Source organism: Urocitellus parryii, chromosome 8 (assembly GCF_045843805.1).
Source record: "Urocitellus parryii isolate mUroPar1 chromosome 8, mUroPar1.hap1, whole genome shotgun sequence".
NCBI lineage: Eukaryota > Metazoa > Chordata > Mammalia > Rodentia > Sciuridae > Urocitellus > Urocitellus parryii.
In genome coordinates this window covers 92,712,046-92,738,476 of record NC_135538.1, presented here as the reverse complement: position 1 = coordinate 92,738,476, position 26,431 = coordinate 92,712,046, and the positions used below count along the sequence as shown (strand labels likewise).

General features: G+C 35.3%; 1 pseudogene; it reads left to right on the top strand.

Moving 5' to 3' along the window:
* LOC144256433 (transcription factor BTF3 homolog 4 pseudogene) overlaps nucleotides 1-21,126 on the top strand; it is a 135,832-nt pseudogene extending 114,706 nt beyond the window's left edge.
* The last annotated feature ends 5,305 nt before the right edge of the window (nucleotides 21,127-26,431 follow it).

The following is a 26,431-nucleotide window of genomic DNA, read 5'->3' as shown; positions in this document are numbered from 1 at the left end:
TAAAGAGATATTGAAGTGTATGTTAATATCATTTGGCTAAGTTTTAAATGAAGGCAATTTTTCAAATGGAGTTAGATATCAAACATGAGGAAAAGCTAACAGGAATAAATGAAGTAAACTGTCTTTTTGACTAAATTTGAAAAAGATTGCTACTGTGGTCATGAAAAAATATAATCATTAATTGAGCAATTTTATTATTTAATGACTGGCACACTAAAATATTAGTCAAAGTATTAATGGGATCATATATTGTACAATTGTTGATTTAAAAGTTAGACAAGCAAATCTTTCAACTTGCCAGCTTTGGTGTCAAAATTTATGTTTATGAACCCAGTAGTAACTAAGAATAAACTTGCTTTCAAGTAAATTATTTTTCAATGAACAGAAAAATCAATCTTTAACAACAGGTTTGAATTTTGCTTCCTCATTTATAAATACACAGACAAGAAAAATTGTTTCATCATCAAATAATTACTAAATTATCAAATAGTAATTCTGGAAAAATTGAGATAAAAACTAAATAAATATATCCAAAAGACAAAACAAAAATCCAACAATGTCTGTTCATTAACACTAATTTTGTTTGAATATAATTCTTCCTAGGAGAAAATCAATAGATACTGAGAGTCTTTAATCAAGAGACAAATAATCGATTACTTAATTTTTTTCCTTTGTAATTCATTAAAATGAATTGAAACCCACTTATATTTTAACTCTTCAAGCTCTATAACAATCAATAAATATTTGTTAATACACCTTGGAAATTACTTCTCTACAAGATATTATACTTAAGCATTTCATTAGAATGAGTTTGTAAAAATAGCTAACAGCAGGGCCATATCTGAGTCAATAATACTAACAATGGCTTCAGATTTATTAAAAGAGAACAAAGAGTCTATTATGCATGCAGAATAATACTCTCACATTTGACTCCCTGCTAGCATCTTCTTCTTTTTGATCCTGTCCTTACAAGCCTGTAATCATCAACTTTCAGGCAGCCAGTTCTTTAATGTGAAAATTGAAATAGGCTGAAAAGATTATTTCCAAAAGCAGGTAACACAGGATTGTGCCCTGCAGTGCTGTATGATACAATTCAGAGAGAGCTGTATTGCCACTTAAATTGTGGACATATGGAATGGGATCAAAATAGGCCAGCAGGCGTTGTGGGATAGCTGCCAAGAAGGTCTTACAGAAAAGTGTTTCATTGTCACCTTCACTTCATGGAGATAAAAGCTTAACAAGGAGCAAGCGATTCATTCTGTTGATGATTACAGAAAGTAAGATGAGCTTCTGGAGGGAAGCTATAAAAAGAGTAGGCTGGAAGTTTTAAGTGACACATTGCTAATTTGGAGACTTTCATCCCTCCTAAATTTCATTAGCAATGATGCTGTGTGAGAAATGTGTTTGTGCAAGTTGTGGGTAACTGAATACAGAATACTATATACTTGATTACCCTCTGTGTTGATATGGGCTGATCAGCACATGGCCTTCAACAGGAGGCACAAGCCTTGGTCATTTTTAGTAACACTTGGATGTCAGCACACAGCCACAAAGGCAGTGAAGGGCCACATGCAGCCAGCAGCTGCAAAGCACATTCAGCATCATTTTTTTTTAACTTCAAAACAGCTCTTTACATATACACCTCTGCACCTATGCTCAGTAAGTCTCTGTTATAGACTATGGTCTCTATTTGACCCTTTAAAAACTTTTTAAAATATGAATCTATTGGATATTTTTTCTTATTTGAGAAAAGGTTATAAATATTAAGCCAATATTAAGGACAATTTAAAATATTAAATATATATGACATATAAGGGGAAAAAATTATAGCCCTCATTTCTAGGTTAAACGGCAGAGGGAAGATGGATTGGAGAACTTTCATTTCCCAATGCCAAAAACAAAAAGCAAGAAAGAAATAATTTTCATAATATACAAACAATTCATCACCAACAATAAACAGGAATGGTGAAAAAATATCATACATAAGCCCTGATATGATTTAGGAGTTTGTGCAGTTAAAATGTCTGGAAGTAAATTTTTATGACTGCCCTGCATGTGAAAGCCAAACACACACACACACACACACACACACACACACACATGCACACACACTCGATTAATGGGAAAGTTATAGCATCAGTACACTGGTGAAAATGCATGAAAGATTTAAAATAGTTGACAACAAGTTCTCAATGAACTAGAAAAATATCAATGATAGAACGCAAAGATAGTATAATAAAAGCAATAAAGAATAATGAGGGCAGAAATTTAATGAATAAGAAAGAAAAAGTTACTAATGTGGACAAAGGAATTAAAACTTGTCAAAACATGTATCAATAAATTGGCTGGTAAGGGTGCTCAAGAAACCACAAAGGGAAGGTCCTGGGAAACAAGAGCAATCAAATATGTTACAGGTATGTATGAATACAGCAATAAATTCCACTATTATTTGTAACTATAATGCACTAATAAAAAAGAAAATTAAAAAAGAAGAGAAAGCACAATTATACATTATTAGGAATAAATAGGGCATAAATGCATATAGAATAAATGGTATTGTGTTTTGATTAATTTTAATTATGACATATGTAATTTTATGACAATAAATTGGAAATCTAAATGGAAACCAATTTTATTAAACTAGTCATAAACATTATCTCAAGAAAAAGCAGAAACCCTGAGCAATATAGAGAAGAAAGTAGAAATGCTGTTGCTGCATTTACCTAAAATAGAAGTACCAGCCTGAGGTGCTCAACAGAGAGTCCTGCCAATCAATCCTTACATACCTATAAACTGCTTCTGAGCAAGAAAAAGGAGGAAATGTCCCCAATTCTGGGTTTAAGGTCAGCATAACTCTGGGTCCAAGAATGAAAGAAAGCAAAAGCTAGAGGATAATCTCTTTTAGCAACACATAATATTGTAATTGAAATGCGACAAAATATGAATATATTTGATCTTGCTATACTGCATATACTGATGAAAGTATGCACCATGACTATGGGTTTTATCCTAGAGATGTAGCTTTTCTTTCTTCTTTTTTTTCTTTTGTCCTGGGCATAGAACCCAGAGCACTTAGCCATTGAGTCACAACTGCAACCTGTTTTATTTTTTGAAACAGGGTCTTGCTAAGTTGCTTAGGGCCTTGCTAAATTGCTGAGCTTGGTTTTCAACCTGTAATCCTCTTGCCTCAGCTTCATGTGCCACTGGGATTACCAGCAGGCTCCACTTTACCCAGCCAGAAATGCAATTCCTCTTTTTGGGGGGTGGGGTGGGGATGGGGCCGGTGGTATCAGTGCTAGGGATTGAACTCAGGGGCACTCAACCACTGAGTCACATCCCATCCCAATTTTATATTTTATTTAGAGACAGGGTCTCACTGAGTTGCTTAGTGCTCACTTTTGCTGAGGCTGGCTTTGAACTCAGGATCCTCACGCCTCAGCCTTCTGAGCTCCTGGGATTACAGGCATGCATCACTGTGCCTGGCTAGCAATTCTTGATCAAAAACATTACTAATGTAATTAACAAGGTTTATAAATAAAAGAAGAAAAATTACTCATAAAAGAATCACAAAGGATTAGCTAAGGAAAGTCCTTTAACTTAATTAATGATAAATAAAAGGAAATGTAGCAGACATTGCAATTAATGGTAAAATTATGCAATCTACCATTGCATTCAGTTTAGATATTTTTATTGTTGAATTTTTATTATGAGGGTATATTTGTGTTCAATTGAAAATAAAATATTAAAAATCTGGTTTAAAATGATTGAAGAGTAGAAACAACAAAAATATGCTAACATGAACATTGGTTCTCTTTATATTTCTATGGTTATTTGACTAGGGTAATTATTACCTTGCTTATATAAAAAATAAGTTCTGATAACTGTGAAAAGAACTTTCCATTATGTAAAACAAGAAACACCAAATAATTTAATTTTAAAATAGCCATATTCATTTTTTATATATTTGAAATTCACAAAGTTAGAAATGAGTGAGTCTGAGTTTATCAATTAATGATAAATATTTCCTGCAATCTGTGTTAATATCTAGAGGTGAGAATAAATCAAAGAACATAGAGTGCATATAAAAATGGAGGCACAGAGATAAATACATATAACATGAATAAAGACATACATCTGGTGAGTACCAATGCTAGTGTTGGCTGTAAAACTCACATTCATAAGTCAAGACTTTTGAAATTGCTATCAACTATTCATGTAATTAAAGATCATTTAACCATTTGAAGCTAAAATTCTTGTATTAGAACATGGAAAAGCTCGAATTTATGGTAGCGAATTCTCTAGGTATTTAAATGTTTAAAAAGTTAATTTCACCAAACAGACACTCCTACTGATAGCCTTGCTCTGCGTACAGAAGAACAGGTGGGTTTTTTTCTTTAGCTGAAATGGAAACACACATCCACAAACATACACATTCACAAGCACACACATCCACACACAAAATAAATAATAGCTGTTGAAATAGTTATGTGATTCTTTCCCAAAGTATGTGCTTTAGATTACAGAGGATATATTTTATGTTTTTCTTTTCATATAAAGACAATGATATGCTTGTGTATTTTCTAAATGCTTGCTATATTATTCTTTACTGGAAAAAATCCTTTAACTAAACAGTGAATGTCATAATACTCTTGTGGGTTTTATTTTTTTTTTTCCTCATCCAACTCATTTCATCTTGGCTGGTTGTTTTTAATAGTGAAAACCATCATAACTAATGTATAACTTCCCTCTTTTCAGTCTGAAGTAATTTTGATTCTAATAAAGTATTTATCCTGAAGTTTGAAGCTTTCCATTTTCTGGTCTAGAGAATATAACTTTTTAATAGGAACATAGAAACATAATGAGTCTTGGTCTCCTGGGCTCCTCACCCATTTTGAAAACACAATGTTATCATTTAATGCCCCTGCAAGCCTTTCATTGCAATGAGGACTTCTCACTTCCCCATATGTGAGAGCTAAGACACCTGGTACCTGTTCCAGGCCTGATGAATCCTACAGGGGAGAAGGAGTGATGGGCTGTGGAGAGTCTTCTTACCCTGAAACCCTTGGCTCCTCTGGTAAAATGTCCCTGGTCCAGGTAACAAAAGGAGGATGAGTGTACAGCTAGCTTCAGTCATAGTGTTGCAGCTGGAGGTGATGGAGCCTGTCTCCGTTGTGGACATAAAACAGGCTGGGTTGGAGGGAATCAGAATAATTCTCTTGGAGATGAATGCTGGCTCTATTTGTTGGTTGACAATTTCATTGCTATCAATCATATGATGCTCTTCTAATACAATGACCACAGAAAAAATTCAAGTTTTTTTTTTCCACCTGACCTAGGAGCTAAGTTACTAGAAAGCCAGTGGATTGGAAAGTTCACTAACTTCTTTTCTTATTACTACTTACTTCTTGCGAACTAACAAAACTGAAAATTCATAATCCACAATTGATTTTTTCCTTTCATAGTATTGTTTTCAATGGCTCAAGATGATTAAAAAGTAATTCTCCAACCCATTTGTCAGAGTTTCTTCCCATCACAGTTTATTTCTCAGCCAAATGAGGCAATTAAAAACCAGAAATGTTCACATGCACAGATTTGCAGTATATTTTCTTTCTGCCTCTATGTGCAAAAAGTAGCAGCTTGTAATTTTCTAAGAATGGAGAAATCAAGTTGATTTCTCAAGTACTCTATTCCTTTGATCAGAAGGACTTGTACATTGTCTTCCTTACATTTATGGACTACCATGTTAGGAAGACAACACCCTTACAATTTAAACACTGTAGACAATTCTCTACCACTACACATTGCATTTGGAGGTTCATCTCTTTTGAACTCTCACAGAAGTATTTCTTCATCTCTCAGAATACTTCTAGACTTCTTCCTATACCATCCAGCATGAAATATAATTTAGTCTTAATTGGCTCAAGTGAAATTTAACTGAGAATGTTAGTCCAGTATAAAATATCATAGAATTAATTCAAAAGTCTTCAAACATTCAGAGTCTTATCACTGTCTAGTTAATTAAATGTTTCTGTTAGCATTCAGTTGCAGAACACATAAAATATCTCTATCTTAAGTTGAGGTAAGATTAGCAACCAGGTGTTTTCAGAATGGTTGAACTGGTCAGAAGCAGGGCCTTGAGAAATTAGCCCCATAACAACACTAGCAACTGGTTTATCAGAAGAGTTAACCCAATCATAATAGTGAGGAATCAGAGACACCCCTGGTGAACACTCCACACTAGCCCTGACAACATCATAATGTCTTTAGCTTGGCATAGTGTCTGCTGGTTGGTTTCCATGGAGCTGGAGACCAAAAAGGGAGACATTATTGCAAAAAGCACTATAGCCCCAAATATGATTAAAATTCATGAGATTGGTGGAACCTAGTTTTCAAACAGAATACAAACTAAATGGTAGAATAAGAAACATGTACCTATGGCTCCCATCTCTCCCTAACACTCATACTCTGAGGGAGCTCTTTCAGAAATATTCAAAGCAGTTTCAAAAATGGCTCCCTTTAGTGTAATCCTTTAGTGAGTGTATGCTTGTGTATTTATGTGGTAGGCATTCTTGAAGGTATACCCACACTCAGGGGCATTGAGGAATTATTATTTAATTGAATTATTAGACACTAGACAAAAGATTAGGACCTTGGCATTTTAATTCCATATATTCCTAATTAAGCTATCTCCTAATTCTGGTAGATGGAGGAAGAGAATGGATAGGCAGAAAAATAGAGCAGCCAGAAAGGAAGGAAATGAAGGTAGGGGTAAAGGGAAGGAAGGAAAATAAGTGCATCTGAGGGTTATTACATGCAGTAATACTACAAGAAGGCTACTTCCCACATGGAAAACTGAAAATGAGAAGGAAATGTGATGTCAGCCATCATCACACCATCAGAGTCTCCCCAGTCCAGTTCCCCAGGCTTGGTTAATTACTTGTCTCTGTAATTTTAAACATTACATATTTCATATAAATCAAATTATTAGATGTTGATTTGTGTTTCCATAGAGAACATATCATACAAGTGCACACCAATATTTCTAATCCCCATGATACTTAATATGCAGGCTGTGTGACACCTCTCTCATCTACTAATATCTACTTAATATTGTATGGAAAAATCATTTTGGGTAGATATTATTGAGATTTAATTAAAAAGATAAAGCATGCCATGTATTACCAAGTACACTAGATTTCCTAGCTTCCTTTAATTAGAAAAAAAGCTAGTTTTAATTTTATTTTATTTTATTTTATTTTTTTTAGATTTGAAAAGCGTTTTTTTTTTTCGTTTTTAATACTTTATTTTTTTTTTTAATGATTAACTAGGTGAAATTATTTCAAAGACAGTGAGAGAACAGATAAACAGTATATTACAAAAAGACCTTAAGTATTTTTTAAATTATACCAAATAATAAGTTCTAGATGGTCCAGAAAATTAGCATACAGAATCAGTACCCAACTTTAAATTTCTTCTAATAATATATACAAATCCTATAATGTGATATAAAGTTAGAATGAATGTGCTTTATTAAAACTAAAACATTTGACTTATGAGGTTACTTATCTGCCAATTCAAATACACAGAAAATGGCTAAAATTACAAATAAATAACCAAAAGAGATCTTGATAAGTCCATACATGAAAATTCACTCCTGTTATTTTTAAAGTACTTTCTCAATGTAAAAGTCTTTTATTACTATATAGCTATTTCTACCACTTTGGTTATCGAATTTTCTAATCCAGGGTAAATTATTTTTTTTTATTGGTCGTTCATAACATTACATAGTTCTAATACATCATATTACACGGTTTGATTCAAGTGGATTATGAACTCCCGCTTTTACCCCGTATACAAATTGCTGTATCACATCAGTTACACTTCCATTGATTGACATATTGCCTTTCTAGTGTCTGATGTATTCTGCTGTCTGTCCTATTGTCTACTATCCCCCCTCCCCTCCCCTCCCCTCCCCTTTTCTCTCTCTACCCCTTCTACTGTAAATCATTTCTTCCATTTGTATTCTCTTGTCTTACCCCTCCTTTCCTCTTATATGACATTTTGTATAACCCTGAGGATCGCCTTCCATTTCCATGCAATTTCCCTTCTCACTCCCTTTCCCTCCCACCTCTCATCCCTGTTTACTGTAAATATTCTTCTCAAGCTCTTGGTCCCTACCCTGTCCTTGTTTACACCCCTTATATCAAAGGAGTCATTTGGTATTTGTTTTTTAAAGATTGACTAGCTTCACTTAGCATAATCTGCTCTAATGCCATCCATTTCCCTCCAAATTCTATGATTTTGTCATTTTTTAATGCAGAGTAATACTCCATAGTGTATAAATGCCACATTTTTTTTATCCATTCATCTATTGAAGGGCATCTAGGCTGGTTCCACAGTCTTGCTATCGTGAATTGAGCTGCTATGAACATCGATGTAGCAGTGTCCCTGTAGCATGCTCTTGTTAGGGCTTTAGGGAATAGACCGAGAAGGGGAATAGCTGGGTCAAATGGTGGTTCCATTCCCAGCTTTCCGAGAAATCTCCATACTGCTTTCCAAATTGGCTGCACCAATTTGCAGTCCCACCAGCAATGAACAAGAGTGCCCTTTTCCCCGCATCCTCTCCAGCACTTATTGTTGTTTGACTTCCTAATGGCTGCCAGTCTTACTGGAGTGAGTGGTATCTTAGGGTAGTTTTGATTTGCATTTCTCTGACTGCTAGCGATGGTGAGCATTGTTTCATGTACTTGTTGATTGATTGTATGTCCTCCTCTGAGAAGTGTCTGTTCAGGTCCTTGGCCCATTTATTGATTGGGTTATTTGTTATCTTATTGTCTAATTTTTTGAGTTCTTTGTATATTCTGGTTATTAGGGCTCTATCTGAAGTGTGTGGAGTAAAGATTTGTTCCCAGGATGTAGGCTCCCTGTTTATCTCTCTTATTGTTTCTTTTGCTGAGAAAAAAATTTTTAGTTTGAGTAAGTCCCATTTGTTGATTCTATTTGTTAACTCTAGCGCTATGGGTGTCCTATTGAGGAATTTGGAGCCCGATCCCACAGCGTGTAGATCATAACCAACTTTTTCTTCTATCAGATGCCATGTCTCTGATTTAATATCAAGCTCCTTGATCCATTTTGAGTTAACTTTTGTGCACGGCGAGAGATAGGGATTCAGATTCATTTTGGTGCAAATGGATTTCCAGTTTTCCCAGCACCATTTGTTGAAGATGCTATCCTTCCTCCATTGCAAGCTTTTAGCCCCTTTATCAAATATAAGATAGTTGTAGTTTTGTGGATTGGTTACTGTGTCCTCTATTCTGTACCATTGGTCCACCCGCCTGTTTTGGTACCAGTACCATGCTGTTTTTGTTACTATTGCTCTGTAGTATAGTTTGAAGTCTGGTATCGCTATACCGCCTGATTCACACTTCCTGCTTAGTATTGTTTTTGCTATTCTGGGTCTTTTATTATTCCATATGAATTTCATGATTCTTTTATCTATTTCTACAAGATATGTTGTTGGGATTTTGATTGGCATTGCATTGAACTTATAGAGAACTTTTGGTAATATCGCCATTTTGATGATGTTAGTTCTGCCTATCCATGAGCAGGGTATGTTTTTCCATCTTCTAAGGTCTTCTTCTATGTCTTTCTTTAGGGTTCTGTAATTTTCATTGTATAAATCTTTCACCTCTTTTGTTAGGTTGATTCCCAAGTATTTTATTTTTGGGGGGGATATTGTGAATGGAGTAGTTGTCCTCATTTGGTTTCAGAGGATTTGTCGCTGATATACAGGAATGCCTTTGATTTATGCGTGTTGATCTTATATCCTGCCACTTTGCTGAATTCATTTATTAGCTCTAATAGCTTCTTTGTAGACCCTTTTGGGTCTGCTAGGTATAGAATCATATCATCTGCAAATAGTGATAATTTAAGTTCTTCTTTTCCTATTTTTATGCCTTTAATTTCTTTTGACTGTCTAATTGCTCTGGCCAGTGTTTCTAGGACTATGTTGAACAGAAGTGGTGAGAGAGGGCATCCCTGTCTTGTACCAGATCTTAGAGGGAATGCCTTCAATTTTTCTCCATTCAGAATGATGCTGGCCTGAGGCTTATCATAGATTGCTTTTACAATGTTGAGGTATGATCCTGTTATCCCTAATTTTTCTAGCGTTTTGAACATAAAGGGATGCTGTACTTTGTCGAATGCTTTTTCTGCATCTATCGAGATGATCATATGGTTCTTATTTTTAAGTCCATTGATGTGGTGAATAACATTTATTGATTTCCGTATATTAAACCAGCCTTGCATCCCAGGGATGAATCCTACTTGATCATGATGTATAATTTTTTTGATATGTATTTAAATCCAATTCGCCAGAATTTTATTGAGGATTTTTGCGTCAAGGTTCATTAGAGATATTGGTCTGTAGTTTTCCTTCTTTGATGTGTCTTTGTCTGGTTTCGGAATCAGGGTGATGTTGGCCTCGTAGAATGAATTTGGAAGTTCTCCCTCTTTTTCTATTTCCTGAAATAGCTTGAAAAGTATTGGTGTTAGTTCCTCTTTAAAGGTTTTGTAAAACTCTGCTGTATACCCATCCGGTCCTGGGCTTTTCTTAGTTGGTAGTCTTTTGATGGTTTCTTCTATTTCCTCTATTGTTATTGGTCTGTTTAGGTTGTCTATATCCTCCTGGCTCAATCTGGGCAGATCATAGGACTCAAGGAATTTATCTATGCCTTCACTATCTTCTATTTTATTGGAGTATAAGGATTCAAAGTAATTTCTGATTATCTTCTGTATTTCTGAAGTGTCTGTTGTGATATTGCCTTTTTCATCCCGTATGCTAGTAATTTGGGTTCTCTCTCTTCTTCTCTTCGTTAGCATGGCTAAGGGTCTGTCAATTTTATTTATTTTTTCAAAGAACCAGCTTTTAGTTTTGTCAATTTTTTCAATTGTTTCTTTTGTTTCAATTTCATTAATTTCAGCTCTGATTTTAATTATTTCTTGCCTTCTACTTCTTTTGCTGTTGTTTTGCTCTTCTTTTTCTAGGATTTTGAGATGAAGTATGAGATCATTTATTTGTTGGTTTTTTCTTTTTTTGAGGAATGAACTCCAAGCAATGAATTTTCCTCTTAGAACTGCTTTCAATGTGTCCCATAGATTCCAATACGTTGTGTCTGTGTTTTCATTTAACTCTAGGAATTTTTTAATTTCCTCCTTGATGTCTTCTAAAACCCATTGATCACTCAGCAACCTATTGTTCATTCTCCAGGTGATGCTTGATTTTTCCTTTCTTCTTTTATCATTGATTTTCAGTTTCATTCCATTATGATCAGATAAGATGCATGGTATTATCTCTACCCCTTTGTATTGTCTAAGAGTTGCCCTGTGACATAGTATATGGTCTATTTTTGAGAAGGTTCCATGTGCTGCTGAGAAAAAAGTGTAGCTACTTGATGTTGGGTGGTATAGTCTATATATGTCAATTAAGTCTAGGTTGTTAATTGTGTTATTGAGTTCTATAGTTTCCTTATTTAACTTTTGTTTGGAAGATCTGTCCAGTGGTGAGAGAGGTGTGTTGAAGTCTCCCATGATTATTGTATGTTGGTCTATTAGACTCTGGAACTTGAGAAGAGTTTGCTTGATGAACACAGCTGCACCATTATTTGGGGCATATATATTTATGATTGTTATGTCTTGTTGGTGTATGGTTCCCTTGAGCAGTATGAAGTGTCCTTCTATATCCCTTTTGATTAGCTTTGGCTTGAAATCTATTTTATTAGATATGAGTATGGACACTCCTGCTTGTTTCCGCGGTCCATATGAGTGATATGATTTTTCCCAACCTTTCACCTTCAGTCTATGTATATCTTTTCCTATCAAATGCGTCTCCTGTAGACAGCATATTGTTGGGTCTTGTTTTTTGATCCATTCTCCTAGCCTGTGTCTCTTAATTGGTGAGTTTAAGCCATTAACATTTAGGGTTATTATTGAGATATAGTTTGTTCTTCTATCCATATTTGTTTATTGATGTTACTAAACCTGATTTGTTATCCTCTTTGACTACTTTCCCCCCTTTACTGTCCTACCTCCCATTGTTGGTTTTCAATGTTATTTTCCATTTCCTCTTCCTGTAATGTTTTGCCAAGGATTTTTTGAAGAGATGGTTTTCTAGCTGCGAATTCTTTTAACTTTTGTTTATTGTGGAAGGTTTTAATTTCATCTTCTAACCTGAAGCTTAATTTCGCCGGATACACGATTCTTGGTTGGAGCCCATTGTCTTTCAGTGTTTGAAATATGTTATTCCAGGATCGTCTAGCTTTCAGAGTCTGTGTTGAGAGATCAGCTGTTATCCTGATTGGTTTACCCCTAAATGTAATCTGCTTTCTTTCTCTTGCAGCTTTTAAAATTCTCTCCTTATTCTGTATGTTGGACATCTTCATTATAATGTGTCTAGGTGTGGATCTCTTATGATTTTGCACATTCGGCGTCCTGTAGGCTTCTAGGATTTGGGATTCTGTCTCAATCTTCAATTCTGGGAAGTTTTCTCGTATTATTTCACTGAATAGACTGTTTATTCCTTTGGAATGGAGCTCTGTGCCTTCCTGTATCCCAATGAATCTTAAATTTGGTCTTTTGATATTGTCCCATAATTCTTGGATGTTCTGCTCATGGTTTCTTAGCAGACTTGCTGAGCTGTCTATGTTCTTTTCCAGTTGAAATACTTTGTCTTCATTGTCTGATGTTCTCTCTTCTAAGTGATCTACTCTGCTGGTAGTATTCTCAATTGAGTTTTTAAGTTGGTTTATTGTTTCCTGCATTTCTAGAATTTCAATTTGTTTGTTTTTTATTACCTCTATCTCCCTGTGAAATTGATCTTTTACTTCCTGGATTTGTTTGTCAATGTGATGTTTCATTGTCTGATTTTGCTGTCTCATGTCTTCCTTGAGACTCCAGATCATCTGAAGCATATATATCCTGAACTCTTTCTCTGATATTCCATCTGTTGCAGCTATTACCTCTTCTAAAGTTGAGTTGACCTGCATTGCTTGTGGTCCTTTCTTTCCTTGTCTTTTCATACTGCTCGATTTTCTTTCTGCTTGGTGCAACTCTTGTGTTTTGAAATTTACCCCCTATTTATTTATGTTGCTCTTGTATACTTGAAAAGTCTCCCTTGCAGGTGCGGGCGGCGGCTGTGCCCCTACTCCAATTGGGGTGACGTGTCTACCACGCTGGCGGCTCTCTGGGCCTGTTCCGGGAGTGGAAGGCGGCTCTGCTCTGTCCCTATTCCAATTGGGGTGTCGTGACTACAATGCTGGCAGGTCGCTGGGCCTGTTCCGGGCGTGGGCGGTGGGCTTGGCTGGCGGGATTCCACCTAATGGCAGTCCCTAACCTCCCTGCTTGCTAATTAATGGCTTCTCTGAGGCGCCACGCCTTCTGTAGCTGCGGGGCAGGCCGCGCAAATCAGTTGGCCTGGATCTCCGGAGTCCTGCTGCTGGCTGTTTTGATGTTGCAAGCTGTTGGAGAGTGGTGGTGTATTCTTCAGCTTTCCAGGATGGTGGCCGCTGACTGCCTGGATGGAGTGTCCGCTGTTTTGATGTTGCACTCTGAAGGAGAGTGGCGGTGTATCCTTCAGCTTTCCCGGATGGTGGCCGCTGACTGCCTCGGTGGAGTGTCCACTGTGGGGGATGGGACTGTACCGCTTCCTTCCCCTTCTGAGATCCCGAGCTCGGCCCAAGGGTCCGTGTGGGCTTGGCTGGTGGGATTCCACCTAATGGCCTTCCCTAACCTCCCTGCTTGCTAATTAATGGCTTCACTGAGGCGCCACGCCTTCTGTAGCCGCAGGGCAGGCCGCGGGAATCAGTTGGCCTGGATCTCCGGGGCCCTGCTGCAGGCTGCTGGGATCCCTGGCACTCTATCACTTTGATTTTTTCTGCTTGCCCCTCCCCCAGCGCTGGCTAGCCAGGTTTCCTTTTGGCTGCTACTGGGAGGAGGGGTTGGAGGTCAGGTGCCTCTGGTTTCCTCCTAGTCTTTATGGAGGCTCAGCTTGATACTCCCTCTCCCGGCAAGCCTAGGAGAGATTTTATGCGAATTCCCGCTGTCTGGGGGGTGAGCTGAATGACACCGACCTGTTTTGATGTTGCACTCTGAAGGAGAGTGGCGGTGTATCCTTCAGCTTTCCCGGATGGTGGCCGCTGACTGCCTCGGTGGAGTGTCCGCTGTGGGGGATGGGACTGTACCGCTTCCTTCCCCTTCTGAGATCCCGTGCTCGGCCCAAGGGTCCGTGTGGGCTTGGCTGGTGGGATTCCACCTAATGGCCTTCCCTAACCTCCCTGCTTGTTAATTAATGGCTTCACTGAGGCGCCACTCCTTCTGTCGCCGCAGGGCAGGCCACGCGAATCAGTTGGCCTGGATCTCCGGGGCCCTGCTGCAGGCTGCTGGGATCCCTGGCACTCTATCCTAGTTTTAATTTTAATTCCTTTCCATGGTAATCAAATTCTGGTTTTAATATTTTTATTACATCTACATAACATAATAAAATTCAATATGTCCACAGTATTTTTCACCAAATATCTTAAATTGTGATTTATTAGAGCCATTGTTTTAATTTTTCTTTATGTTCTCATGTATTATACTAAATTTAAATTGTTTCTTTTGGAAATTTTATACAGGTTGATATTTGCAGAAAGAATAATTCAGGATCATTTTGTTTGCAGGATTCCACAGAAATAGTAACTTCTCTTTACTATTACTTTATTTGGTAGCAAAATATAGAAAACCAATAACTGTGGTACTAAATTCTTACCAAGTATAGAAGGGTTATTAGGTGGCTACATTAAATGATTTACAAATCAAAAAGTTTCTTCTTTTCCATTTCCTAGCAGCTACTGATGAATAATTAACCTTAGAAAGTTAGTTGGCTTCCTCATACCTTTGTCCTACTGGAGAACTGGCTAAAAAGAGAGTTTTGCTAATAGCTAGATGTTGCATATTGGCTGAATATGTCACATAAAAATTAAGCATAGTTTTCTTGTCTTTTGCCATGCAAAAATTTGACAACAACTAAACAATATTTGTGCTTCAGTAAATATTCATTGTGTTATAAGTAATTTCCTCATATCTCAGTTTAACCAAGAATTTTGAATAATCTTTAAATTTAAATAATGAGTAACTATTTTAACAGATTAAATTTTTGCATAGCAAAAGACAAACAAAACAACTACAACAACAACAAAAAACCTATGTCTCTGGAGGTATGCCTTTGGAGTATATTTGCCCCTGAAGAGTGTAGCTCTCTCTGTTTCCTGATGTGATGTGTTGAGCAAATTCCCTCTAACACATTCTTGTACTGTGATGTTCAGCCTCATCTAGAACCCTGGGGGATGAAGTTGACCATATATGGATTGAGACCTCTGAAACCATAAGCCCCCAAATAAACTTTTATAATTGTTCTTGTCAGGTCTTTTAGTTACAGTAGCAAAAAAGCTAAGAGAAACCTGAGTCTATTCAAATAATGTTATATTTAATATAACATATCTATTTTATATTTACTTATTTTTATTATATGTGTATTTTAATCATACTGAACTTTATTACATATTGTAATAATATTTATTTTCTATAAAAATTTTTATATATTATATATATATATATATTTTAAATATTGTGTATATATGTACCCATACACAAAAATGACCAAGCTATAATTCCTTCAAAGCTATGACCTTTTAGTCACCTCTGTGTTACCTCAAGTGGACTTAACACCTCCAAATCTAGAAGGGATTTAGTAAATGTTTGCTGAATGAAGTAATGAAAAAAACATTGTGACTGTTGCATCTTCAACTATGTAAATAATGTACTTCATAGTAGAAAGGTAACAAAAATATTTTTTTCCTGTAACAAAAATCGTCAATGTCTTTACAGTGATATATGGAAAGAAGAGAATAAAGGAACAACACACAGAGAAAAAAATAATAGAGGAACAGAGAGGACAGCAAGAATTAGATAGCATTGTAATCACTGGACCCACATCAACTTTTATGATTCCTTCAGAGCCCTTTTTTCCACCTCTTGCAAATGCTATTTATTTTTCACTTAAAGAATTAACAAGGAGTTTTTGTTAAATTACTATAAAGATTTGAGCTCATATTAATGCTTATGGGTAGACCCAGTTAATTGAGTTCTATTATTAAAATGATGCTCCACTGTGTATGAGATACAGCATGTAAAATTACCAAATTTAGGAAAAGGGCAAACACATTACACAAATGCATCACCATATTAACTAAGGAAATTTAAAGATAAATAATTAAATGTATAATTTGTTATAGCTCATGTCAACTATCTGAAAATTTTGACCTATTAATTTATATTTGATGAGGAAAACAATTCAATCTCATGATTTATTTTACCAAATGACAGCATAAATGGTCCAATATGTGAATCTTCAATATTTTAGGACTGGTGACTCCACTGAGACTCTAAACCAAATCCCTGGACGCACTCCCAGAAATTTGTACAAACTCAAGCTCTAGATTCATACTGGTGCGTGTGGGGCATGCTCTTATGTATAAACATGTACATAAGTTTCAAGATGCTCAGGAACATATTGGTTCTGAAATGTAAGAGTTCAATACAAAACCACTGTGCTTTGCAGGAGCTATAAAATACTTCTTGTCCACTCCTCCTATTGCCACACCAAGCAATTTCCACTAGAGAAACATGACTAGTCTCTTGACCCAGTCCTTCATTAATCTTTGATCTGGTTGGGGAGAAAGTGTTGCCTGTTTAGGGACATCCATCAGAATGTGTTTCTAAGCACTCGTTTCTTCTACAACCCTCTTCCTCTACCCTCTGTGAGGCAACAATCCAGGATATGTGTCTGCTAGACAAATTCATCTTTTTTCTTAGGTGTCATTATGCCAATGAGTAGCCTAAGAGAAGTGTTATGGTTTGGATGTGGGGTGTCCCCAGAAACTTATGGGTGAGACAATAAAAGAGGGTTTAGAGGAGATACGTTTAGTTTATGAGAGCCTTAACCCAGTTAATGAATAAATCCCATGATGGGGATTAACTGAGTGTCATTGAAGGCCTGTAAGGTGTGGCTGGAGAAGGTGGGTCATTGGGGGAGTGCCTTTGGAGTCTCAAAAGTAGAGATCTCTCTTCTTCCTGATCATCCTGTGAGTTGCTTCCCTCTACTACATTCTTTCACCATGATGTTCTGTTTCACCTTGAGCCCCAAGGAATGGAATCAGCTGTCTATGGACTGAGATTCTGAAACCATGAGCCCCCAAATAAACTTTTCCTCCTCTGTAATTGTTTTAGTCAAAGATCTTTTAGTCAAAGCAGTGAAAAAACTGACTAAAACAAAGGATAAGTAGATCAGTGTGTGGACAAGTGCAGGAGACATTAAAAAGTCAGTCTGGTCACAGATCAAAGCCTTTCCTTATATAGCCTTGACCATAATAATCCTCAGCTATTATCAGTAATAATGTTCAATTTCAAACTTGAAAAGTAGGCATAGGTCTGTTGTTTATGAACAACCCTAATACCATAATATTTAGTATGCATATTTAGAGCTACATGGCAGAATAAAGGAAATCTTTGAAATAAATCCTATTTTTTTTTATTTTTGGTGAGAGAGTATGTTCAAAAATTTTGAAAGTCTTTTATTCAAACTCAAGCGGCATGTCCTGCTGTACTCAAGAACTTAAAAATTTTAATTCATTTGTATACACATCCCACAGATAGATAAATGCTAGTCCTAAAACTAAGGTCTAATGAATCTCGGTTTCTTTGTATTGCCTTTAAAAATGTCTTTAGTTCCATACAAATAAATAATGTGGGGGAGAAACTAAAGTTCTATAACTATGTATGCTCTTGGTAAAACCCCTCCTCCAGGGTTCGGGTGACTGCCTTCCATGATGGCCTCTCCTTAGAAGGGCACTAATCTCATTGAGGGGGCTCCACTCTCATAATCTTATGTAACCTAACTGCCTCCCAAAGGCTCTGTCTTCAAATACTATTCCAGTGGAATATAGAGCTTCAACCTGAGTTTGGGGAGGATACAAATATTCAGTCTCCAGCAATCACCAAAATTATAAGTGTTCATGTCAGTGTCTGTCAGTATTTTTTATGTATTGTGACTAAGATACTTATATGTGCTGAATAACAATAAATAAAATTACTGTGTATATCTGTTTTGCCATTAAAGAATTGAGTCCTCAACATCTAGCTCCAAACTTGTCTTTCTTTTTATACCTTGGCTTTAGGGCTGATCATTTAAATATAATATTTTCTTTCTACCTCCTGGGTACTACATCTAATATGTTCAGTAAAATTATTTGTATATAATCAGTGCTTTGGATTTACACTATAAAAGTGCTTCTTTTGTTTTTAATTGATTAGCCACAGCACAACCAAAGAAGCTAGTTTGCTTTGTCCATGTATTCTGAAATACTGGCTCTTTTAGTAGCTGTTAAATCCTTCAAGTCAGATTGATATTTTATTGCATTTATACCATCTGTATCTAGAACTAAATTTCTTCCAAAACCAAAATTGTTGGTATTCATAATTCAATAGATACCCAGGATTCTTTTTCTGTTTACAAATGTATTAATCATATATTTGTTGTTCATCTTCTAAATTCCAAATTATTTTTTACTTGCCAGGAAGATCAAAGGATTCCCTAGATACACTGAAGGGGCTGCAGTGTTATTTCTCCAATTACTGTAATGTATTTCCACTTGAAATTAATGATTTGGTAATAATTCACAGAGATGGAAAATGCAATAGAAAGTGATATGATCAGTTCAATGTTTTGGCCCCAAAATAACTCATTTATTTACTGGTCAATCAAAATACAATGGTAACCAAAGTGGGGTTTGAGTTGGTTAAAAGTCCCAACCTCCAGAAGCTCATTAATTCCAGACTTAATCTACTGTATGTCAAGAAGCTGACCAAATCAATTTGACTCCTTGCAATCTGTTTGAATGCCCTTTTATAAGAGTGTCAAAAGTATGTAATTATGTTATTTACGTGTTACTCTTTTCTCCAATCTTTTCAAAATTTTTCTAGATAATTTTTTCAATTTCAGTGTCTGTTTATTTAATACAAATCTTTACATTAAAAATGTGTCTTGTCAGGTGCTGAGATGCTGTGGTGCAACCTTTAATCCCAGCAGCTCAGGAAGCTGAGGAAGGAGGATCCCAAGTTCAAAGCCAGGCTCAGCAATTTTAGCAAGGCCCTAAGCAACTTATACCCTGTCTCAAAATAAATAAATAGGGATGGAGATGTGATTTAGTGGTTGAGTGTACTTGGGTTCAATCCTTTGCATCAAAAAAATGTTTTTTAAAATTGAAGTGAATTCTGTATGATTATTTGAAAAATAAAGCAAGTAAAAACATACAAAATGTCACATGTTTTGTACTTAAGAAAGAATAAGACAAGATAGTTCCTTCTACTCAACCTTCTTCTCTCTGAATCTGGTCAATGCTGATTTCAGTAGTCAACAATTTGAGGGTCAGCAAGGCAGAATGGTAATGAACCTAGGTGGTATTAAATTAGGGCATGCTCTAGAACGCATCTGCTCTCTTTGCCCAAATTTCTATAAAAATCTTCTAATAACAACAAAAGATTAAAATGAGAATGGGAATTAGAAAATCATTTTAAAGGGACAAAGTTTAATGTAGACATAATCCTTTTCTGATTTAAATTGTTCTTCCTCAATTATAGGTTATTTTAAAATCTCTATTCTTTTTTTCTATTGAATTTTGTGACTTTTTAAATGTGTCACCTTCTGAATTATTAATCTCTTTCTATTACATCTGTATTTGTTAATGGTAGAATTTTTCAGAGCAATGGTATGTTCTACTGCTTATTAACTCAATATTTATTACAAGTCATTTAAAAGTGACTGAAGATTAAAAATATTTACTTGAAGGTCTAAAACTATTTTTATTTGTTTTCCTAATACAATCAAGACAGCCTCTGGACAATGAAACTGAAACTCTGTGTTTTTATCGTCTTTCTATTGATGTGACCAAAAGACCTGTCAAGAATAATGTAGAGGAGGAAAATTTTATATACGGAGGTGTCAGTGTTTCAGAGCCTCAATCCATAGGCAGGTGATTCCATAACTCTGGGCCCAAGGTCAGGCAGAACGTCATAGCAGAACAAAGCAGTTCAGGACATAGTAGCAAGGAAGCAGAGAGAACTCCACTCATGTAGAGGGTGGGAGAGATGAACCCCAATGCCATGCCCCCATTGAATAGTTGGACTCCTCCAGCCACATCCTACCTGTCTACAGTTACCATCTATTTAATCCATATCATTAGGTTAAGTATCTCTTAATCTAATCGTTTCACCTCTGATAATTCTTTCATCATCTAACATATGAACTTTTAGGAGACATCTCATATCTAAACCACAACACACTTTCTTATCCTGTAATAGATTTTATACTAGAAACTGATAATCACATGACTTTTGAAGGCTTCTTATAAGTGATGTGCCTTCTAGCTATCATCTTGTATCCCTGTTGTATGTGACTAATTTGAGCTGTTTGGGCCAAGATGCCCAAAGCACCTGTCCTAGTCCCTCATGTAGCCCCATTTCCTCTCCAAAGAGACCAAAAAACAATCTTGAATGAGAGAAAATCTCCCCAAAGTGCAGGCACAGGTGCATACTTGTAGAAAAGAAACTACTTGCAAAACGAAGATGATTCATAGAACAGCTATGTCATATGATAAAAAACAAAACAAAAACAAAAACCATGTTCTTTTTAAAGAAGTTAGGGGTAAATAATATCTGTGGTATTGGAGAGGTGAATATGTTTACAAGCCAAGGAACAGTGATTCACTTCAACAACCCCAAATTTCAGACATCTCTGACAACAACTTTCACCATTACATACCATTCTGAGATAAAGCAGGCCACAGAAATAATATCCAATATGTCATATCAGCTTGGTGCAGACAGTATGACTACTTTAAGAAGAATGGGTGATGCCTTCCCCCAAACAATCTGTGGATAAAAAAAATACCAGTTGCTACTAGAGAGAATGATAATGACTAAGTTCCAGATTTTGTGGAGACCTTTCATGAGGCTTCTAAGAATGTGAAAAACTGAATTGAATCAACTTCTGAAGAAGTTGAAACTTGAAAAAGTTACTGGGAGATGCTATTTTATATTATGACTGCTTTGGAAAATTGTTTTGCTATGGACCTGATAAAATCTAGGTCTCTAATATTTTTAAATCCAAGCCCCTTGGTCACTGCAGCACTTTTTAGTTTTTGCTTATACATGATTTATTCTTTGATGCTAATTAAGATGAAGAAGCCTGGGAATAAAGTTTGAAACAAAGGTTTTAAAAAAGTGGTGGTGTGCTATTTTTGCAAATGGAAAAGCTTTCCAGTTGAAATGGATGGCTTAAACGATAACTTGAGTGGTATGTATACATACATACATGAATGGATGAATGGATGGATGGAGGATGGATTAATATCAATTTATAACTGGGGGTTGTTCATAATGACTTGGTCAATTGAATGTATTCTTTTTTCTTAACTTACCATACTACTGCCTCCTTGCCTTTTCTCTTTCTTTCTTTTTTTCTTTTTGTTCTCTTTATTCTCTTGATGTTTATTTAGTTTTGGTATGTGCACTTTTCCAACATATTCACTTTATCTTTTTCAGACATTAATTTTGAATTTGAAAATCTGCTTTTACGTTTTGATTTATATAGGCTGAAGATAATAGCACAACTTTAGTACTTATACTACCTTTTCAAATTACACCAAATCATAAATGCTTCAAGGGAAACTTTTGTGGATGAATGTATTTGGTTGCTCTTGTTCTCGGCCGGTATTGTTTCTGCTGTTTAACAAATTCTTTTCTCCAACTTTTATATATCCAAATGGAGGCTTCAGTATAGTAGGTGTCCCCTGCATATGATTTTTTTTTTTTAGGAAAGATGACCAGCAGGTGGATTATATAAATTTGCAGTCATAAATGATTTGTGCTTGTAAATTGCTTTCAAAACTGATTTCACTATTCTCTTTTGTTTTCTTTTCTACAGGTTTCCTGCAATATATCAAATATATTGTGTTTAACTTTCTTTTTATGACTTTACTTTCTACCACTTTTTTACTACTGTTCAGTTCATTTACTTTCCTCTTACCTCATCACTTTTCCTAGGTATTGTCCAACAGAGATTTTTTTATTTATGCTGCAAAATTTATTCCAGGATATATTTGGCTGCCAGACAGATCTAAATAGTACCTACACAACAAGAAGTTTAGTAGTTCAAGTAGCAAAATGTTCAGAGTATCCAGGACAAATTCAGTTCAGTGTCTACATTTCACCCAGCAGATGTTTGATATTTTTCTCTTATGTTGTTGAACTCATAATTTCATCACTCTTAGATGACATCTGTGTAGAAACAGAAAGAGATACTATTCTAATATATCTCTTCCAAAAAGAGAAGTCTTCCTAGAAGTCCATCCACAGACTTCCCCTCAAGTTTGATGGCCATAGTTGGGTAATATACCCTTTCTTTACCCAGTTACTGGACAGAGTAATGTCATGCCATCCTGGCCTCTGAATACTCCACATTCTTTTCTTGTCATTAGGAATGAGTACAGCACAGATCACCTGATACCTGAGGAAAAAAGACTTTATATGCAAGGAATTTGAGAATAGCATTTGGATGGTCAACAAATAAACAATTCCTGCCATATCTTGTAAGTTCCCCACACGCAAGTCTTATTTAGTGCAGTCCACATTCTGTGCAATATCTCAAAGGCACTGTACAAAAGGTGCTCATCAAGTACTTGTGAAATTAATTTATAAATGATGCAAATAGTAATATTGATGAGAATACTTATATATAAATCTTTGAAAGGTCAAAAAAGAAAGCATGTAAGCACAATGCTAAAGAGATCATAAAAATACAATGAAGTCCTTGTTCCAAGGGTATAGAAGAGCAAGATATTCTGGAATTTTACTTTGAAGTCACCAGTGGCTTCTAGGTTCCTGAATTTTACAGTCAGCTCCAGTCGCCTTACTTATATCACAAGCCATACAAAATGTTGGTGATCATTTCTCCTCTGTACACATTTTCCTTTTTGACTTTCAGGATATCACACTCTTTGTTTCTTTTCTTTTCTCTGGCTGTTTATTTTCAAACTACTTTAACATCTTATTCTCTTTCACTTTTTAATGCTAGAGTGCCCCAGGGCACAGTCTATGTTCCTCTTCTCTAACATAGCTTCATTCCCTTAGTGATTTTTTTCCTGTGTCCTCTGTACTTATTCACTTATTGAAATGTGCTATTTTCACAATTTTACTTTCTCTCATTTTCTTTTTGTCTCTTCCTTTCTACGTCTTATTTTATTTTTTACAGAACAAGGTAGAAAAAAACAAGAAATGAAATAAAGTTGCTGCTGATTGCAGAATTACACACAGCAATCTTTGAAGAAACATGCCCATTGGGAGAAATGCTGCAGTTCAATTCAACAAATATCTGTGCTGCGCCTATTATGTGAATGACACAGTGCTAAAAAGCCAAATGGGAATCAGCTCTGCTCTCAAAATGCTTATAGCATTGCACAGTGTTGGTGCACACAGAACTAGAACTCTAAAAGGAGGCAGAATAATCTCCAGCTCCTTCTCCTTAACCGTAAACCTGTTCCATCTTTCCTCTGTCCTAAAAAAGAAAAAGAAAGAAAGAAAAAAAAGAAAAAGAAAGAAATAGGCAAAACAAATAAACCACAAGAGTACTTTTTCCTTAAGAATAACTACCTTTCATGCTTTTTACTTTCAAAACCTTGAAGACATTTCTTGTGCTTACTCTTTATGTCTGTATTCTCTTGCCTCATTTGTACTGGAATGACTGTTTAAGGTTACATGAGGACCATTCGTCCTTAATCTCACAGTTCTAGTTAATGCTGTGAGCCACTCTTTCTTTCTTAAATCCTACCACATTTTTCCTTACTTTTTGTTCACTTTTTATCTCAACTACAACGTGCGAGAATCTTATGTGATTCCTTATGTGAAAGGCTTTTATTTGATACAAAGCACACTAAGAATTGGTAATATAAAACATGAAAAAATAGTGTAAGTTTATATTGCACAGATGTAAGTAACAAAAAGTACAAGTAGTAATTTCTTTGAAATCTAAAGCCATTCTGTACCAAAGAATGGCACTAGGTTGAGTCCTAAGTTCCATGTTGCAGAGATATTAACGAGTGGAAATATGACCCTCAGAAGGTAACTAAAACTTCAAGAGGGTCTGGCAAGCAAGTTGTATGGTGACCTGCTGATGACACCTGACATATCAGCCTGACTAGGTGAAAAAGAGAGCACAACTGTTGGCTACAAGCACTGAAAGAAGAATTGTATGTAAGGCAGGATTAGAACACACCAGTAGAAAATTGAAGAGAAAGCTTTAAAAACCTAATAATTTGAGCTATCTATTAATGGAAAGGATTATCAAGTGAAACAGTTCAGCCAAAAACTAAGTGGCAATATATTTGAAATGTTTCTGAAAGGGATTCTTCAGGGTTTCAATGGTACTAAAAGCCTCTCATATTGTAGAAATGTTATGATTGAAGAAATAATTAGACATATATCATTACTTTAAGTTTTAATCTATGACCTAGACATCGTTCTTTTTATGTTTCCATTCCAGTATCTTGGACTTGGGAAGGAGGTGATGGGAGATATTTGTGCAATGAATGACTAACGAGTTCTGAGACTGAGAAGTTTGCATAAAAAATACTAAGTTTCAAAGTAGAAAGTGTAAGCTTTATACAACAAACACTTTAGAAAAAAAATATTGAAAGAAAGCATACTACAGCAATGGAAACATTTTTCTTTGTATTTTGCTTTAAAATAGTTTTTCTGTGAAATTTCTAATTAAGATATGTGTTAAAAGAACAGATATACAAATTGAAGACTATTAACAGTAAACAGCTACATTGTAATATCCTTGGTATAAAATTTCCCTTCAAAGGGTGGTATAGAGAAAGAAAAATCTTTCCCTCCTATTTTCTAAGAAAACATTTTTGTATCTTTAACTGTTCAATGTGCATATGTGTGGGTCAGTATCTACATATTCATATACAGTAGTATATAAATTTCACATACTTTTATATATGTGTGAATACATATGTGGTATATATACTTAATCTCTCCATTGAAAGAGTAAAATACAACTGGTCGGTAACTTCTTTTGCCTTTTATTACATGCAGGTTCTCAATTGACTTAATTCCTAATTCAAAGTCAGTTTTAAATAATCACTTAATAATTTATTGATTTTAATTGACTTTTATTTGAACTATAATACTATGAAAATACTATACATAAATTTTACTTTTTAGAAGAATTATAAATGCTTATTGCATGAACTTAGAAGGGAAGTTGGAACATTAAGGGCAGAGTCAACACTCAAGGCTTTTAATCAGCAGTCTTAATGAATCAAATACACCACGAAATAATAGATTATCATGAAATAAATAAGTCAGCTACTAATTAAAAAGTGGGTGACAACAATTTAGGAAAAACTAATTTTATAATACCAGCTATTCCTGCCAAAGAACATTCTCATCTTTAAGGAAACAAATGATTGTCATTAAGTTGGAGTATGTGTCTATTAAGCATTGTTAATATCAAATGATATATTTTAGGAACAACAGATTATCTCCCAGTTATAGATTCTCTTGTTTATTTTCAGATACTACTCAACCTACAAATGACAAATTATCGATATTGTACAATTCCTTCAATGTCATGGTTCAATTTAGACATTTACTACAATTTACTACATCTTGTTTATTTTTTCCAACATATATATCAATGTTCAATCTCAGGTAGATTCATAAGAACAATTAATAGTTGGTGTTAAACACACACGATTAAAATCAGAATTGGGCTAAGTCATTTTAAGCAAAATAAAGTGTAGTCAGTGAAACCAGAGATAATATTAGGATTTTATTTATTAGTTACCTAATAAATAGCTAGATCCTAGCTATCGTTCCTTCCTATTACAAAGGGTGGTGGTAGATTGTAAGTTCCCTGAAGGCAGAAGTGAAAAGAGTCGATCCTTAAATTTGACTCAGTGCCTAATTCATAATTTAATGAGGCTCATATCATGAATGAATTACTAATCCTATTCCCTAAGGTAAAAGTGGAGTTTATTTTAAATTTTTCTTAATAAGGTTTTTCTGGGTTTTTTAGTCCATTTTCATAAAATGTGTGAAAATATTTAAAAATTATACAGAATAAATGAAGAGAGAATACCTCATATTAGTGAAATACTCCATGAATATCCTGAGGCTCCAGAAAACCTTATAATAAGGCCATGAAGCCCTTTCTCATGAGAAGGAATTTAAATAATATTTCATTTAGCACTGCCATTTTCCAGTATTCCCA